This window comes from Triticum urartu, chromosome 6A, assembly GCF_056163025.1.
Source record: "Triticum urartu cultivar PI428250 chromosome 6A, HENAU_Tu73, whole genome shotgun sequence".
NCBI classification, from domain to species: domain Eukaryota; kingdom Viridiplantae; phylum Streptophyta; class Magnoliopsida; order Poales; family Poaceae; genus Triticum; species Triticum urartu.
In genome coordinates this window covers 577,818,121-577,837,200 of record NC_141878.1, presented here as the reverse complement: position 1 = coordinate 577,837,200, position 19,080 = coordinate 577,818,121, and the positions used below count along the sequence as shown (strand labels likewise).

Sequence of the window (19,080 nt, the reverse complement as noted above, 5' to 3'; positions counted from 1 at the left end):
GCCAGCCCTGTCCGGGACATGGGACGAAGGAGGTGCCAGCAAACCACCTTTGGAAGGATTGCTTCATTATGCAGGAGTTCAAGAATTCTAATGCTTTCCGGTATGATCACGGCTCTGGCGGTGGCTCAGGATCCGGGCCGGGTTACGGTGGAGGAAATTCCGGTTCAGGATGTAACGGTAATCCAGGCGGACATAATAGTCAAAATAATCAGAACAACCAGGGTGGTTACAACCAGCAGCAGTAACAGTCAGGTTACCAGAGCAACCCAAAGCAATTGAATAGTGGGCAGTACCATGTCTTTACCACTAGCTTGGACAAGCGAGACCGGAAGGTTCAGAGGCGGGCAGTCAACTCTGTTGAACCGGCCGTGCCCTGTTATCTACGCTGGTCTGAACAGCCAATCATATGGAGCAGAGAGGATCACCCTCCCTAGGTTGATAATCCGGGTCAGTTGGCTCTGGTGGTGGCGCCTCAGGTGGGAGGTTACAAGTTCACCAAAGTGCTCATGGATGGAGGGAGCAGCATTAATATCTTGTACTATGAGACCTTCCGTCGTATGGGACTAGATAAAAATCTCAAACCGTCTAATATGGTGTTCCACGGTGTGGTACCTGGCAAGTCAGCATATCCTGTTGGTAAGATAGCTCTGGAAGTGGCCTTTGGAGATGATCATGATTCCAGGTCGGAAACATTGACGTTTGAAGTGGTGAAAATCCAAAGTCCATATCATGCCCTGTTTGGGCGACCGGCCTACGCCAAGTTTATGGCACGGCCCTGTTATGTGTATTTGCAGCTCAAGATGCCGGGTCACAAGGGGACAATAACGGTTCACGGAAGCCGTAAAATTGCTTTGGAGTGCGAGGAAGGAGATGCGGCCTACGCAGAGTCGGTTTGTGCCACCGAGGAGCTGAAGTATTATAAGGACAATGTTGATCCGGCGGACATGACTCCATTAAAGAAGCCAACTATGGAGCATGATCCGACCCTGAAGTTCAAATCGGCAGCAGAAAATAAGCTTGTTGACTTCTTACCTGGCGATTCGTCCAAGCAGTTCAGCATCAGTGCCAACTTGGATCCGAAATAGGAAAGCGCGCTCATCGAGTTCATCCGTGAGAATCGGGACATTTTTGCATGGAAGCCCTCTGACATGCCAGGTGTACCGAGGCAACTCGCTGAGCACACCCTTAATGTGGATCCTAAATACAAACCGGTGAAATAGTTCCTCCGCCGGTTTAACGAAGAAAGACGCAAGGCGATTGGAGAAGAAGTAGCCAGGCTCTTAGCAGCTGGTTTTATTGTTGAAGTTTTTCACCCTGAGTGGCTTGCCAATCCGGTGCTAGTCCTTAATAAAAACGGCACTTGGCGCATGTGTGTGGATTACACAGATCTTAATAAGGCTTGTCCAGCAGATCCTTTTTCCCTCCCCCGTATTGATCAAATCATTGATGCTACGGTGGGTTGTGAGCGTTTAAGTTTTTTGGATGCATATTCTGGCTATCATCAGATCAAAATGGCAGTTAAGGACCAGGAGAAGACGGCATTCATAACTCCCTTTGGAGCCTTCTTCTATGTGTCTATGCCCTTTGGGCTCAAAAGTGCCCAGGCAACTTATCAACGGTGTGTACAAAATTGTCTTCACAAGCAGATTGGCCGTAATGTACATGCTTACGTGGATGATATCGTGGTTAATTCCAGGGAGAAGGAGACTCTGGTTGACAATTTGAAGGAAACCTTTGATAACCTAAGGACGTACAAGATGTTGCTTAATCCGGACAAGTGTGTCTTTGGTGTACCGGCGGGCAAGTTATTGGGTTTTCTGGTGTCCAACAGGGGAATTGAGGCTAATCCAGAGAAGATCATAGCCATCACCTCCCTGGCTAAACCGGAGTGTATCAATGATGTTCAATGCCTGGCAGGCCGGATTGCCGTGTTAAGCCGGTTTATCAGCCGCCTTGGTGAGAAGGCAATCCCTTTGTATCAGATGTTGAAGAAGACGGATCAGTTCGTCTGGAGTTCTGCTGCTGATGAAGCATTTGAGGACTTAAAGCGGCAATTGGCCAATCCGCCTGTGCTCGCCGCTCCCATTGACAAGGAGCCGTTACTGCTATATGTTGCTGCTAATGCTCGTGCGGTCAACGTGGCTATTGTGGTGGAGCGAAAGGAGGCAGGTAAGGAGCATCCGGTTCAATGTCCGGTCTATTATATCAGCAAGGTACTCATTGAGTCCAAGCAAAGGTATCTGCATTGGCAGAAGCTGGTGCACGGAGTTTTTATGGCAAGCCGGAAGCTTAAGCAATACTTCCAAGGGCACCCAATTACGGTGGTCAGTTCTGCTCCTTTGGGGGATATCATCCAGAACCGGGAAGCGACTGGCCGGATTGCCAAGTGGGCTATAGAGCTTGGGCCGCACGGATTGAAGTATGTGCCTCGGACAGCGGTGAAGTCTCAAGCACTGGTTGATTTCATTAATGATTGGACGGAAATGCAAGCACCTGAGGAAAAGCCGGATCACACATATTGGACCATCCATTTTGACGGATCCAGGCAATTGGAAGGCTCGGGGGCTGGAGTCGTATTAACTTCCCCACGAGGTGATAAGTTTTGTTACGTTCTCCGCTTAATGTTTCCTTGTACTAACAATGCAGCTGAGTATGAAGCCTTGCTCCATGGTCTCCGGATGGCTAAGGAGATGAACCTAAGTCGAGTTAAGTGCTTCGGTGACTCGGACCTCGTGGCTCAACAAGTGTCTGGCACTTGGGACTCCAAGGACCCACTCATGGCAGCATATCGTCGTGAGGTGGATATTGTTGCAGGTCATTTTAAAGGATATCAGGTGGACCACGTGGACCGACGGAAGAACGAAGCGGCGGACGCTTTAAGCCGGCTGGGCTCTCAACGCAAACCGGTCCCGCCCAATGTTTTTCTGGATGTGCTGCACAACCCATCGGTCAAGCTCCCTGGTGAAGCAGATTTGACTATTCCTGATCCGGAGGCTCAATTGGTGGCAGCTCTTCATGTCATTCCGGATTGGACGCTTCCTTACCTGGCGTACATGAACCGGGGCGAGTTACCAAAGGATGAGATTCTGGCCCGACAGATAGTCCAGCGGTCCAAGTCCATGACTATTGTCAATGGCGAGTTGCATCATTGCAGTATATCAGGGGCGTTTCAACGTTGTGTGTCTCCTGAAGAAGGCTGTGAAATTTTGCGTGAGATCCACGAAGGAGATTGTGGTCACCATGCCGGTTCAAAATCTTTGGTAGCTAAAGCGTTTCGCCATGGCTTCTATTGGTTAACTGCTCATGCTGATGCGGAGGATCTGGTCAGACGATGTGACGGTTGCCAAAAGTTTTCAAGACGTGCTCATGTGTCGGCTCAAGAATTGAGAATGATTCCAATTACTTGGCCGTTTGCGACTTGGGGGCTGGATATGGTTGGGCCTTTCAAAAGGTCCAAAGATAAGAAGACCCACCTCCTGGTGGCGGTTGACAAGTTCACAAAGTGGGTGGAGGCAGAACCGGTTAGCAAGTGTGATGCGGCCACGGCGGTTCAGTTTATCAAAAAAGTGATTTTCTGGTTTGGCTTTCCACACAGTATCATCACAGATAATGGTACGAATTTGTCCAAGGGTGCCATGAAGGAGTTCTGTGAACGGGAGCACATCCGGCTTGATGTTTCATCAGTGGCACACCCATAGTCCAATGGTCAAGCAGAAAGGGCTAATCAAGAGATCTTGAGAGGCATCAAGCCCCGGCTCATGGTTCCTTTGCATAGAACGCTGGGTTGTTGGGTAGAAGAATTACCATCTGTGTTATGGAGCATCAATACCACACCCAACAGATCAATAGGATACACACCATTCTTCATGGTTTATGGAGCGGAGGCGGTTCTCCCCAGTGATATCCGTCATAATTGACCTCGTGTGACGGCTTATGTTGAAGCGGACAACGAGACAGCACGACAAGATGCTTTGGACCGGTTGGATGAAGAGCGTGACATAGAAGCCACCCGATCGGCGATTTACCAACAAGATCTTCGTCGTTATCACAGTCGCCGAGTCAGAACCAGAACCTTTCAGGAAGGAGATTTGGTGCTTCGGCTCATCCAAGATCAGACTGATATGCATAAGCTATCCCCACCTTGGGAGGGGCCTTTCGTGGTCAGCAAGAATCTGCACAACGGGTCATACTATCTGATCGATATTCGAGAGCATAAAGACTCACGTACATCAGAGGAGGAGACCAACAGGCCGTGGAACATAGCTCATCTTCGGCCTTACTATACCTGAGCCATTGGCTCTACTTATGTACATATTACGACGATGTATATATTATGATTAAATATAATAAACCGGAACCTCAACTAAAGCGGGGTATCTGTTCTTTTACATCATGTGTGGTTACACGGAGTTGTTCTAAAGCGGCCTCCGGTTTACCCCTTGAGTTAGCTTTTCAAAAGCATCATGTTATATCACTTGGGGGCTTGGTCGTGTCCGAACCAATGCAGTACCTCTTGATAGGCGAGAGCCACCATATCACTTGGGGACTTGGTCACGTCTAAACCAGTCATGCCTCTTGATCGGCCTAAGGCCACAGAATCACTTGGGGGCTTGGTCGAACCCGAACCATTGCCATGCCACTTGATCGACATAAATGCCATGGTTTCATTTGGGGACCTGGCTGACTTGAACCATAGCTACACCTATCGGGAGCTTGATCGTGTTCGACCATGGTAACGCCATCTGATCAGCTCAAATAAGCCTCTTTTTGCAAACGGTTTTGTCATTGCCTTTGCTTTACACTTTTCTTTGAAAGATATTTCTTTCTTTTTATTGCGTTTTTTAAACCGACAAAATTTTAAACCGGTTCACACTGTCTATTGACGGTACACGGTCCATTTTAATCCGGAGACTATTTGCTCGGTTTGATTTTTTGTTAACATCCTATTACGGAGTAACACGGTGTTTATTATAACCCGGCATGGTTTACATGGCAAACCGGCATCATATATGTACAGGAGCTGCTATCTCCTCCAACAGTGTGGGTTTATAAAACTCCGCTTCAAGATTGGCCACACCAACTTCACGACCAATGATGGCAGGTATTATGTATCTCAAAATTTGGTCATATACTTAAAAAATTCGGATGTTTTGATTTCATGTATGCAGACATCATATTCCGCCTGACGGTACAACCGCGGTGGCACTTTAAGATTTTTATTGCAGAAAGTACTTTGGAAAGTTCATCACCCAAAGGAAGAGCACATTGCAGTAATTATGCACGAAGGCATATCAGCATCAAAAGTATCAGCTAGCCTATTACAAGGCAACACGGTGCCCACAATAAAATCATTGTTTTTCGCAAGGGAGAAGCAGTTTTAAACCGGCTTCCGGTTCAAGCTTGGTCACCAGCCCGGCCTGATGGTTGTGGGTCATCCCGCGCCGCTTCAGCTTCAGTTTCTCTACCCAGCGGCTGGAAATCAACAGTTGTCCAGTCGATTCCCCTTAATGCTTGAAAGACAGCTTCATCATGGATTAGCAACGATGGGTAATATCGGGAGTGTAAGTATGCTTACGGATTGGAGGGATAAGATTTTCCGCTTCATGAATTGGTGCAACTACTCGCTTGTTTTGATTGTCATATTGGGCTTGATAATGAGACAAGTCTGCTTCTTCAGCCAATTGACAAGCTAGCGGACGCACCTCCCGGTTTATTGCTCGCAGATCCGCTTCACTAAACTCTGACCCGTCTTCCTTCAAGCTGGGATAGCCCTGAGCCGCTTCAATAGGGTCAAAATCCGGCACCCAAGCTTTTGCCCGGATTAAGGCATTGATCGCACCGGTTCGAGCAGCAGATTTCTTTAGCTCTTCAACCCGGGCAGGAAGCACCGACAGTTTCATCAGAGTGTCCTGAATCAAAGTGGGCGCCGGCTTGTTGTGGGATGCAGTACAGATGATTCGTTGTGCACCAGTGTACAGTTGTTCGATCAACATGTAGGCGGCTTTCAGTTTCTTCCGCACATCTGAGCCCAAGTGACCAATGCGTGTCCCTGAAATATCACCAAGGGTTAACAAACCGGTAGCTCTGTAAGACGGCAGAATCAATTCAGAAGTCAAACCGGCTTACCAAAGATAGCAGTGGTCATGGCATGCACGTGCCGCTTTATGCTGGTCAGTTCATCCGCCACCGGTTTTAGTGCAGCCTCGGCATCTTCTGCTCGTTTGATTAAAGCGGATTTTTCAGTGGCCTAATCCGCCCGCTTCTTCTTGAAGCTCTCCTTAAGCTATTCCATGGCGCTTAAAGCGCTGGTTAATTCCTCTTTTGCTTTGGAGGTTTCAGCTTGTTGGGATTTCAGATTTTCTTGGAGATCGGTGACTTGGCTTTCTTTCGTCTTCAGCTCAGCCTGCATGCAGACAGTTATGTGATTCAGCAAAACGGTACAAGGATTGAAGTACCAACCACATAACAAGTTATGCACTTGGCACTTGGGGGCTAATGCATATTCGATCTTCATCTTTCAATTGCTTACAAAGTCCCAAGATCAATACACGTATTCAACTTGGCACTTGGGGGCTAATGGCTATTTGCTCGTATATATTCTGATGCGGCGATCTCAATTACTTAAAGTCCCGGTTTAACTACGCTAAGTTGAACCAGCCCTTGGGGACTACATCAGCGAATTTCAAAGCATTAAGATTTATATTAGTAAGTCCCGGTTTGAAAGAAGATTACAAACCGGCCCTCGGGGGCTAGGAGCGTCAACAAGAATTGAAATATACAAGCAGGAAAGAGCATATGGAAGTTACCTCATATTTATCTTTCATCATGTTAACCAGACCGGCTTCATAGTCACGACTGGTATACAGCCGGTTCAAGTAGCCGGAATGGATATCTTGGGCGTTCAGAGCAGCGTAAGTCGCCAGATCGGCATTCCACTTGCCTTTGCCAAAGGCAGCAAATTCTTCCTTGGCAGTATGTTTGGACAAAGCGACAGGATTTCTTGGTTTTGTATGGCCAATGCCAGTAATGACAACCTCATCATCCTTGGCATCGCCGGTTTGCACTGGGGCTGTTGGCTTGTCAGTAGGCTTTGTCGGACCGGTGGATTTCTCAATCCGGATGGAGCTTGTGGGCTGATTGACAGGACTTGAGGTATCAATAGGTCTCTCTTCAGCAAAAAGATCGTCGTCTTGCTGCGGTGGATCATTGGGTATATCCTCAGGAATAGCCGCCTCAAGATCTGGTGTTTTGCCCGGTTCAAGGACGGCATCCTCTTCGGCCGCTTTGTCCAGGCGAGCCTTCTTGCTTGGCCTAGGCTTGGCCCTGAAAGAAATAACAAAATCAAATACAACATATGTTCCAAGGTGATGTACTGCAAATATTATGATAAGTATAGCTTACCCAAGCACCGTTTGAAGGAAATATGCCCTAGAGGCAATAATAAAGTTATTATTTATTTCCTTATATCATGATAAAAGTTTATTATTCATGCTAGAATTGTATTAACCAGAAACATAATACATGTGTGAATACATAGACAAACAGAGTGTCACTAGTATGCCTCTACTAGACTAGCTTGTTAATCAAAGATGGTTACGTTTCCTAACCATGGACAAAGAGTTGTCATTTGATTAACAGGATCACATCATTAGTTGAATGATCTGATTGACATGACCCATTCCATTAGCTTAGCACCCGATCGTTTAGTATGTTGCTATTGCTTTCTTCATGACTTATACATGTTCCTATAACTATGAGATTATGCAACTCCCGTTTGCCAGAGGAACACTTTGTGTGCTACCAAACGTCACAACGTAACTGGGTGATTATAAAGGAGCTCTATAGGTGTCTCCAAAGGTACATGTTGGGTTGGCGTATTTCGATATTAGGATTTGTCACTCCGATTGTCGGAGAGGTATCTCTGGGCCCTCTCGGTAATGCACATCACTTAAAGCCTTGCAAGCATTGCAACTAATGAGTTAGTTGCGGGATGATGTATTACAAAACGAGTAAAGAGACTTGCCGGTGACGAGATTGAACTAGGTATGGGATACCGACGATCAAATCTCGGGCAAGTAACATACCGATGACAAAGGGAACAACGTGTGTTGTTATGCGGTCTGACCGATAAAAGATCTTCATAGAATATGTAGGAGCCAATATGAGCATCCAGGTTCCGCTATTGGTTATTGACCGGACACGTGTCTCGGTCATGTCTACATTGTTCTCGTACCCGTAGGGTCCGCACGCTTAAGGTTACGATGACAGTTATATTATGAGTTTATGCATTTTGATGTACCGAAGGTTGTTCGGAGTCCCGGATGTGATCACGGACATGACGAGGAGTCTCGAAATGGTCGAGACATAAAGATTGATATATTGGAAGCCTATGTTTGGATATCGGAAGTGTTCCGGGTGAAATCGGGATTTTACCGGAGTACCGGGAGGTTACCGGAACCCCCCAGGAGCTATATGGGCCTAAGTGGGCCTTTGTGGAAAAGAGAAGGGGCAGCCCAAGATGGGCCGCGCGCCCCTCCCCTCCCTTGGTCCGAATAGGACAAGGAGAGGGGGCCGGGCCCCCTCTCTCTTTTCCCCCCTCCGCGAATCCTATTCCAACTAGGATTGTGGGGGGGGGGGGGGGAATCCTACTCCCAGAGGGAGTAGGACTCTTCCTGGCGCGCCTCTCCTAGGCCGGCCGCACCGCACCCCTTGAGCCTTTATATACGGAGGCAGGGGCACCCCAGAGAAACACAAGTTGATCCACGTGATCATATTCTTAGCTGTGTGCGGTGCCCCCTTCCACCATAGTCCTCGATAATATTGTAGCGGTGCTTAGGCGAAGCCCTGCTGCAGTAGTACATCAAGATCGTCATCACGCCGTCGTGCTGCCGGAACTCTTCCCCGACACTTTGCTGGATCGGAGTCCGGGGATCGTCATCGAGCTGAACGTGTGCTAGAACTCGGAGGTGTCGTAGTTTCGGTGCTTGATCGCTCGGGCCGTGGAGACGTACGACTACATCAACCAAACGCTTCCGTTGTCGATCTACAAGGGTACGTAGATCACACTCTCCCCCTCTCGTTGCTATGCATCACTATGATCTTGTGTGAGCGTAGGAATTTTTTTGAAATTACTACGAAACCCAACAGTGGCATCCGAGCCTAGGTTTTATATGTTGATGTTATATACACGAGTAGAACACAAGTGAGTTGTGGGCGATATAAGTCATACTGCTTACCAGCATGTCATACTTTGGTTCGGCGGTATTGTTGGACGAAGCGGCCCGGACCGACATTACGCGTACGCTTACGCGAGACCGGTTCTCCCGACGTGCTTTGCACATAGGTGGCTTGCGGGTGACAGTTTCTCCAACTTTAGTTGAACTGAGTGTGGCTATGCCCGGTCCTTGCGAAGGTTAAAACATCACCAACTTGACAAACTATCGTTGTGGTTTTTGATGCGTAGGTAAGATTGGTTCTTGCTTAAGCCCGTAGCAGCCACGTAAAACATGCAACAACAAAGTAGAGGACATCTAACTTGTTTTTGCAGGGCATGTTGTGATGTGATATGGTCAAGACATGATGCTAAATTTTATTGTATGAGATGATCATGTTTTGTAACCGAGTTATCGGCAACTGGCAGGAGCCATATGGTTGTAGCTTTATTGTATGCAATGCAATCGCGCTGCAATGCTTTACTTTATCACTAAGCAGTAGCGATAGTCGTGGAAGCATAAGATTGGTGAGACGACAACGATGCTACGATGGAGATCAAGGTGTCGCGCCGATGACGATGGTGATCATGACGGTGCTTCGGAGATGGAGATCACAAGCACAAGATGATGATGGCCATATCATATCACTTTTATTGATTGCATGTGATGTTTATCTTTTATGCATCTTATCTTGCTTTGATTGACGGTAGCATTATAAGATGATCTCTCACTAAATTATCAAGAAGTGTTCTCCCTGAGTATGCACCGTTGCGAAAGTTCTTCGTGCTGAGACACCACGTGATGATCGGGTGTGATAGGCTCTACGTTCAAATACAATGGGTGCAAAACAGTTGCACACGCGGAATACTCATGTTATACTTGACGAGCCAAGCATATACAGATATGACCTCGGAACACGGAGACCGAAAGGTCGAGCGTGAATCATATAGTAGATATGATCAACATAGTGATGTTCACCAATGAAACTAATCCATCTCACGTGATGATCGGACATGGTTTAGTTGATTTGGATCACGTAATCACTTAGAGGATTAGAGGGATATCTATCTAAGTGGGAGTTCTTTAAGTAATATGATTAATTGAACCTAAATTTATCATGAACTTAGTACCTGATAGTATCTTGCTTGTTTATGTATGATTGTAGATAAATGGCCCGTGCTGTTGTTCCGTTGAATTTTAATGCGTTCCTTGAGAAAGCAAAGTTGAAAGATGATGGTATCAATTACACGGACTGGGTCCGTAACTTGAGGATTATCCTCATTGCTGCACAGAAGAATTACGTCCTGGAAGCACCGCTGGGTGCCAGGCCTGCTGCTGGAGGAACACCAGATGTTGTGAACGTCTGGCAGAGCAAAGCTGATGACTACTCGATAGTTCAGTGTGCCATGCTTTACGGCTTAGAACCGGGATTTCAACGACGTTTTGAACGTCATGGAGCATATGAGATGTTCCAGGAGTTGAAGTTAATATTTCAAGCAAATGCCTGGATTGAGAGATATGAAGTCTCCAATAAGTTCTATAGCTGCAAGATGGAGGAGAACAGTTCTGTCAGTGAGCATATACTCAAAATTTCTGGGTATAATAATCACTTGATTCAAATGGGAGTTAATCTTCCAGATGATTGCGTCATTGACAGAATTCTCCAATCACTGCCACCAAGCTACAAGAGCTTCGTGATGAACTATAATATGCAAGGGATGAATAAGACTATTCTCGAACTCTTCGCAATGCTGAAAGCTGCGGAGGTAGAAATCAAAAAGGAGCATCAAGTGTTGATGGTCAACAAGACCACTAGTTTCAAGAAAAAGGGCAAAGGGAAGAATAAGGGGAACTTCAAGAAGAACAGCAAGCAAGTTGCTGCTCAAAAGAAGAAACCCAAGTCTAGACCTAAGCCTGAAACTGAGTGCTTCTACTGCAAGCAGACTGGTCACTGGAAGCGGAACTGCCCCAAGTATTTGGCGGATAAGAAGGATGGCAAGGTGAACAAAGGTATATGTGATATACATGTTATTGATGTGTACCTTACTAATGCTCGCAGTAGCACCTGGGTATTTGATACTGGTTCTGTTGCTAATATTTGCAACTCGAAACAGGGACTATGGATTAAGCGAAAATTGGCTAAGGAGGAGGTGACGATGCGCGTGGGAAACGGTTCCAAAGTCGATGTGATCGTGGTCGGCACGCTACCTCTACATCTACCTTCGGGATTAATATTAGACCTAAATAATTGTTATTTGGTGCTAGCGTTAAGCATGAACATTATATCTAGATCTTGTTTGATGCGAGACGGTTATTCATTTAAATTAGAGAATAATGGTTGTTCTATTTATATGAGTAATATCTTCTATGGTCATGCACCCTTGAAGAGTGGTCTATTCTTATTGAATCTCGATAGTAGTAACACACATATTCATAATGTTGAAGCCAAAAGATGCAGAGTTGATAATGATAGTGAAACTTATTTGTGGCACTGCCGTTTAGGTCATATCGGTGTAAAGCGCATGAAGAAACTCCATACTGATGGACTTTTGGAACCACTTGATTATGAATCAAGTGGTACTTGCGAACCGTGCCTCATGGGCAAGATGACTAAAACGCCGTTCTCCGGTACTATGGAGAGAGCAACAGATTTGTTGGAAATCATACATACTGATGTATGTGGTCCGATGAATATTGAGGGTCGTGGCGGATATCGTTATTTTCTCACCTTCACAGATGATTTAAGCAGATATGGGTATATCTACTTAATGAAACATAAGTCTGAAACATTTGAAAAGTTCAAAGAATTTCACAGTGAGGTTGAAAATCATCGTAACAAGAAAATAAAGTTTCTATGATCTGATCGTGGGGGAGAATATTTGAGTTACGAGTTTGGTGTACATTTGAAACAATGCGGAATAGTTTCGCAACTCACGCCACCCGGAACACCACAGCGTAATGGTGTGTCCGAACGTCGTAATCGTACTTTACTAGATATGGTGCGATCTATGATGTCTCTTACTGATTTACCGCTATCGTTTTGGGGTTATGCTTTGGAGACGACCGCATTCATGTTAAATAGGGCACCATCAAAATCCGTTGAGACGACGCCTTATGAACTATGGTTTGGCAAGAAACCAAAGTTGTCATTTCTGAAAGTTTGGGGCTGCGATGCTTATGTGAAAAAGCTTCAACCTAATAAGCTCGAACCCAAATCGGAGAAATGTGTCTTCATAGGATATCCAAAGGAGACTATTGGATACACCTTCAATCATAGATCCGAAGGCAAGACTTTTGTTGCTAAGTTCGGAAACTTTCTAGAGAAGGAGTTTCTCTCGAAAGAAGTGAGTGGGAGGAAAGTAGAACTTGACGAGGTAACTGTACCTGCTCCCTTATTGGAAAGTAGTACATCACAGAAAACTGTTTCTGTGGCACCTACACCAATTAGTGAGGAAGCTAATGATGATGATCATGGAACTTCAGAACAAGATACTACTGAACCTCGTAGATCAACCAGAGTAAGATCCACACCAGAGTGGTACAGTAATCCTGTTCTGGAAGTCATGCTACTAAATCATGATGAACCTACGAACTATGAAGAAGCGATGGTGAGCCCAGATTCCGCAAAATGGCTTGAAGCCATGAAATCTGAGATGGGATCCATGTATGAGAACAAAGTATGGACTTTTGTTGACTTGCCCAATGATCGGCAAGCAATTGAGAATAAATGGATCTTCAAGAAGAAGACTGACGCCGATGGTAATATTACTGTCTACAAAGCTCGACTTGTCGCAAAAGGGTTTCGGCAAGTTCAAGGGATTGACTACGATGAGACCTTCTCACCCGTAGCGATGCTTAAGTCTGTCCGAATCATGTTAGCAATTGCCGCATTTTATGATTATGAAATTTGGCAGATGGATGTCAAAACTGCATTCCTGAATGGATTTCTGGAAGAAGAGTTGTATATGATGCAACCAGAAGGTTTTGTCGATCCAAAGGGAGCTAACAAAGTGTGCAAGCTCCAGCGATCCATTTATGGACTGGTGCAAGCCTCTCAGAGTTGGAATAAACGCTTTGATAGTGTGATCAAAGCATTTGGTTTTATACATACTTTTGGAGAAGCCTGTATTTACAAGAAAGTGAGTGGGAGCTCTGTAGCATTTCTGATATTATATGTGGATGACATATTACTGATTGGAAATGATATAGAATTTCTGGATAGCATAAAGGGATACTTGAATAAGAGTTTTTCAATGAAAGACCTCGGTGAAGCTGCTTACATATTAGGCATAAAGATCTATAGAGATAGATCGAGACGTTTAATTGGACTTTCACAAAACACATACCTTGACAAGATTTTGAAGAAGTTCAAAATGGATCAAGCAAAGAAAGGATTCTTGCCTGTGTTACAACGTGTGAAGTTGAGTCGGACTCAATGCCCGACCACTACAGAAGATAGAGAGAAGATGAAAGATGTTCCCTATGCTTCAGTCATAGGCTCTATCATGTATGCAATGCTGTGTACCAGACCTGATGTGTGCCTTGCTATAAGTCTAGCAGGGAGGTACCAAAGTAATCCAGATCACTGGACAGCGGTCAAGAACATCCTGAAGTACCTGAAAAGGACTAAGGATATGTTTCTCGTATATGGAGGTGACAAAGAGCTCATCGTAAACGGTTACGTTGATGCAAGCTTTGACACTGATCCGGACGATTCTAAATCGCAAACCGGACATGTGTTTACATTAAACGGTGGAGCTGTCAGTTGGTGCAGTTCTAAACAAAGCGTCGTGGCGGGATCTACATGTGAAGCGGAATACATAGCTGCTTCGGAAGCAGCAAATGAAGGAGTCTGGATGAAGGAGTTCATATCCGATCTAGGTGTCGTACCTAGTGCATCGGGTCCAATGAAAATCTTTTGTGACAATACTGGTGCAATTGCCTTGGCGAAGGAATCCAGATTTCACAAGAGAACCAAGCACATCAAGAGACGCTTCAATTCCATCCGGGATCTAGTCCAGGTGGGAGACATAGAGATTTGCAAGATACATACGGATCTGAATGTTGCAGACCTGTTGACTAAGCCTCTTCCACGAGCAAAACATGATCAGCACCAAGGCTCCATGGGTGTTAGAATCATTACTGTGTAATCTAGATTATTGACTCTAGTGCAAGTGGGAGACTGAAGGAAATATGCCCTAGAGGCAATAATAAAGTTATTATTTATTTCCTTATATCATGATAAAAGTTTATTATTCATGCTAGAATTGTATTAACCGGAAACATAATACATGTGTGAATACATAGACAAACAGAGTGTCACTAGTATGCCTCTACTAGACTAGCTTGTTAATCAAAGATGGTTATGTTTCCTAACCATGGACAAAGAGTTGTCATTTGATTAATAGGAACACATCATTAGTTGAATGATCTGATTGACATGACCCATTCCATTAGCTTAGCACCTGATCGTTTAGTATGTTGCTATTGCTTTCTTCATGACTTATACATGTTCCTATAACTATGAGATTATGCAACTCCCGTTTGCCAGAGGAACACTTTGTGTGCTACCAAACGTCACAATGTAACTGGGTGATTATAAAGGAGCTCTACAGGTGTCTCCAAAGGTACATGTTGGGTTGGCGTATTTCGAGATTAGGATTTGTCACTCCGATTGTCGGAGAGGTATCTCTGGGCCCTCTCGGTAATGCACATCACTTAAAGCCTTGCAAGCATTGCAACTAATGAGTTAGTTGCGGGATGATGTATTACAGAACGAGTAAAGAGACTTGCCGGTGACGAGATTGAACTAGGTATGGGATACCGACGATCAAATCTCGGGCAAGTAACATACCGATGACAAAGGGAACAACGTATGTTGTTATGCGGTCTGACCGATAAAAGATCTTCGTAGAATATGTAGGAGCCAATATGAGCATCCAGGTTCCGCTATTGGTTATTGATCGGAGACGTGTCTCGGTCATGTCTACATTGTTCTCGAACCCGTAGGGTCCGCACGCTTAAGGTTACGATGACAGTTATATTATGAGTTTATGCATTTTGATGTACCGAAGGCTGTTCGGAGTCCCGGATGTGATCACGGACATGACGAGGAGTCTCAAAATGGTCGAGACATAAAGATTGATATATTGGAAGCCTATGTTTGGATATCGAAAGTGTTCCGGGTGAAATCGGGATTTTACTGGAGTACCGGGAGGTTACCGGAACCCCCCGGGAGCTATATGGGCCTAAGTGGGCCTTAGTGGAAAAGAGAAGGGGCAGCCCAAGATGGGCCGCACGCCCCTCCCCTCCCTTGGTCCGAATAGGACAAGGAGAGGGGGCCGGCCCCCCTCTCTCTTTTCCCCCCTCCACGAATCCTATTCCAACTAGGATTGGGGGGGGGGGAATCCTACTCCCAGAGGGAGTAGGACTCCTGCTGGCGCGCCTCTCCTAGGCCGGCCGCACCCCCCCTTGAGCCTTTATATACGGAGGCAGGGGCACCCAGAGAAACACAAGTTGATCCACATGATCATATTCTTAGCCGTGTGCGGTGCCCCCTTCCACCATAGTCCTCGATAATATTGTAGCGGTGCTTAGGCGAAGCCCTGCTGCAGTAGTACATCAAGATCGTCATCACGCCGTCGTGCTGACGGAACTCTTCCCCGACACTTTGCTGGATCGGAGTCCGGGGATCGTCATCGAGCTGAACGTGTGCTAGAACTCGGAGGTGCCGTAGTTTCGGTGCTTGATCGGTCGGGCCGTGGAGACGTATGACTACATCAACCAAACGCTTCCGTTGTCGATCTACAAGGGTACGTAGATCACACTCTCCCCCTCTCGTTGCTATGCATCACTATGATCTTGCGTGAGCGTAGGAATTTTTTTGAAATTACTACGAAACCCAACACCGTTTTGAGCGGTGGCAGCTGAGTAACCGATGACTCGCCAGAGGATGAGTGGGAAGTAACCTGGTAATCGGAGTCAGATGGATTAAGAGGTTGACGAAAGCAGCCCGCTTTAGGACAAGCACTAACAAGCAAATTAGAGACCTCTGAACGGCGTTTCCGAACCGGATTGTTCGGTAAACCGGCGGAGGTAACTACCTGGCCACTGTGCCGGGTTGTGCGACGAGCTTCGTGCTGTTGGGTCTTCATAAGAAATTTGGGATCCAAATAAGCAAGAGGATGAGAAAATTTAACTTTCCGGTTTGCCTGATGGATTTTTAGTGAAGGCAAAGGTTCTGAATTGGAAGAGAGAATAATTACCTCTGCAGCATCAGCATGGCTGGCTTCGGCATCATCCTGACAAATATCATCATCAATAAGACGCATGAAAAATAAGCCAAGTGAGTCAAGCCCTACCTCAAGGTCTGGATTATCCACATCATCCTCAGGGGCCGGATTAGAGGATGCAGTGGTTCTTTTCCTGTGGGCAGTCTTCTTCACAGCTTTAGTCTTTTGTCGGGTTGCTCTTTCCGGTTTGTCTGGTTTTTCTGGTTTCTCCTGCGGCAGTTTCTTGCTCCAAAACGGATCATTGCCCTGGTTACACAGACACTGATATTAAACAATGACCAGATATATCAATAACAGATTCAGAAAAAAGAAAAATCAAACTCTTACAGCTGGCAGTTTGTTGGTGGCACAGAAGGGAAGCAGGCCGGTTTTAGCACAGATGTGTTCCGGTTCATTCAGCATCTTATTCACAGCCTCTGTGATTTCTTCATCGGTGAGCTGGATGTTGGCATGTCGCAGTGGGTCATCAACACTGCCAGTATACTCGCACATCAAACTGGAGCGCTGACTAAGGGGTAGTATGCTCCATGATATCCAACGGCGAGCGAGATCAACCCCTGTTAAATCGTTGGCCATAAAGGCTCTGAGCTTGGACAGTTGAGGAGCGTATTTGCTTCTCTCTTTGGCAGTCAACCTTTCCGGAAAGGGGTGTGTATTGCTAAGCCGCTCCGGACGAAAGCCAGGCAAAGGATTTTCACCAGCAGGGGAGGTGTCTTTGCAATAGAACCATGTTTGATTCCACTCTTTGGGGTGGCTATGCAGCTTGGCATGAGGGTATGTGACCTCTTTCCTTTTCTGAATCGCCACACCGCCCAATTCCGTATTGGAACCATCAGAAAACTCAGTACGGCGATTTAGATGGAAACAGTCTCTGAACAACTCCACTGTGGGCTCCTCTTGAAAGAACGCCTCACAGAGCACTTGGAAGTGACACATGTTGGTAACAGAGTTGGGACCAGTATCTTGTGGGTGGAGTTGAAAATCGGCTAAAACGTCCCGGTAAAATTTAGAACCGGGCGGCTTAAAGCCCCAGGCTAAGTGATCTATGAAAACGACGACCTCTCCTTCTTGAGGTGTGGGAGGGCATTCTTTGCCAGGAGCCCTCCAATGGATGGTATCTTTGCTGCCTAAGGCGCCGATTAGGACTAAATCGTCCATTTGAGCCTCTGTGACGCGAGAAGGAACCCAGTTGCACTCATATACTTGCTTGGCCATGATGAAATCTACAAGGTAGATGATCCCGGTTCAAAAATGCATTGATTAAGGTACATTGGTATGTGCAATGTTAAACCGGAGACAGATCTATCTAAACCGGAGTTTATGAAGCAACAACATCTGGCGGTTCAACAAGGGGACTAATGGTATATACCGGTTTGGCAATTTTTTCTACAAAGTTAAACCGCCTGGTCTAAACATTGAAGCAGATGAGTAAGTTTACAGAAACAGATTTCATAAGACTTTTCTACAGCGACAGATCTGAAGCAAGTTCAGAAAATAAGGAAAATATTCAAGGTTCAAAAAAGAATAGTACTGAATCAATGGGCAGAGATACATATAGATCTATGGTCTTGAGGCATGAAACTGAAGGCGGATGCTAAAAGCTACCGCTACACAGAGTAAGGATTCACAAATGCATCTAGGAGTTATCGTATGAACACGAAACAGGCGATGAACACTAGAAGAACATGAAACCCTAGAGCAGATCTGTGTTGAAAAGAACAGAAGACTTACTGGAGATGAGAAAGACGCGGAAGGTTGCCGCGGTGCTCTGGTGCGCCCAGGTTGATGCAGCGGCCAAGGTTGATGCAGAGGTTGACGGTGGCGGCGGAGCTCCAAAGCTGGCCGACGCGAGGAAGACGAAGCACAGCACGAAGGGGAAAAAGAAATGACCCTTCGGTCCTATTTATAAGGCAAGGGACAGGAGTCAGGCGCGAAAATCAAGGGACCGTGGGTTTGGAAACGAACATGTCGCCTTAATTGTCGCAGACCTATTAAGGTCCTTTATAACAGGTGACGTCACGCCGGTTTACAACGACCAGAGAAGATGACATCACGGCAGTTCAACAAACTACAAGAAGATATTGAAGATGAAGATTTTTGCTAAAGGATTGATATGAACATGTTCAAATCAATCTGGGGCCTAATGTTGGGGATATCACTACTGGGCGTAAACCGGCCTATCTGGGCTGGGTTAACTTCGTCAGTAGTTAAGTATGTTAAAGCCCAAGAAGGCAGATGAGGGTTCAAGGCCCATAGTCGGTTCAAGGCCTGTAGCCGTAAACCGGCGTTGGTATTTAACTTGTATTGTAAGTTAGGAATAAGTAGAGACCAAACCGGACACATCTATGAGCCGGTATTGGGACTCTGCGAACCGACGGGCGTCACCCGTGTATATAAGGGGACGACCCGGTGGCGGTTCAAGGACACAGACAACAACTCGAGACATAGGCGAAGCTTGTTTGCTCCCTGGTCATCGAAACCCCATCAATTCCATCACAACTAGACGTATGCTTTTACCTTCATCGAAGGGGCCGAACTAGTATAAACTCTCTTGCATCCCTGTGTCCGCTTTAACC

General features: G+C 46.0%; 1 protein-coding gene across 1 annotated transcript in view; it reads left to right on the top strand.

Annotated features, from left to right (window-relative positions):
* Positions 1-19,080, top strand: part of LOC147966580 (uncharacterized) — a 36,057-nt gene that overhangs the window by 15,982 nt on the left and 995 nt on the right. The gene's annotated exons all lie outside the window — the stretch shown is intronic.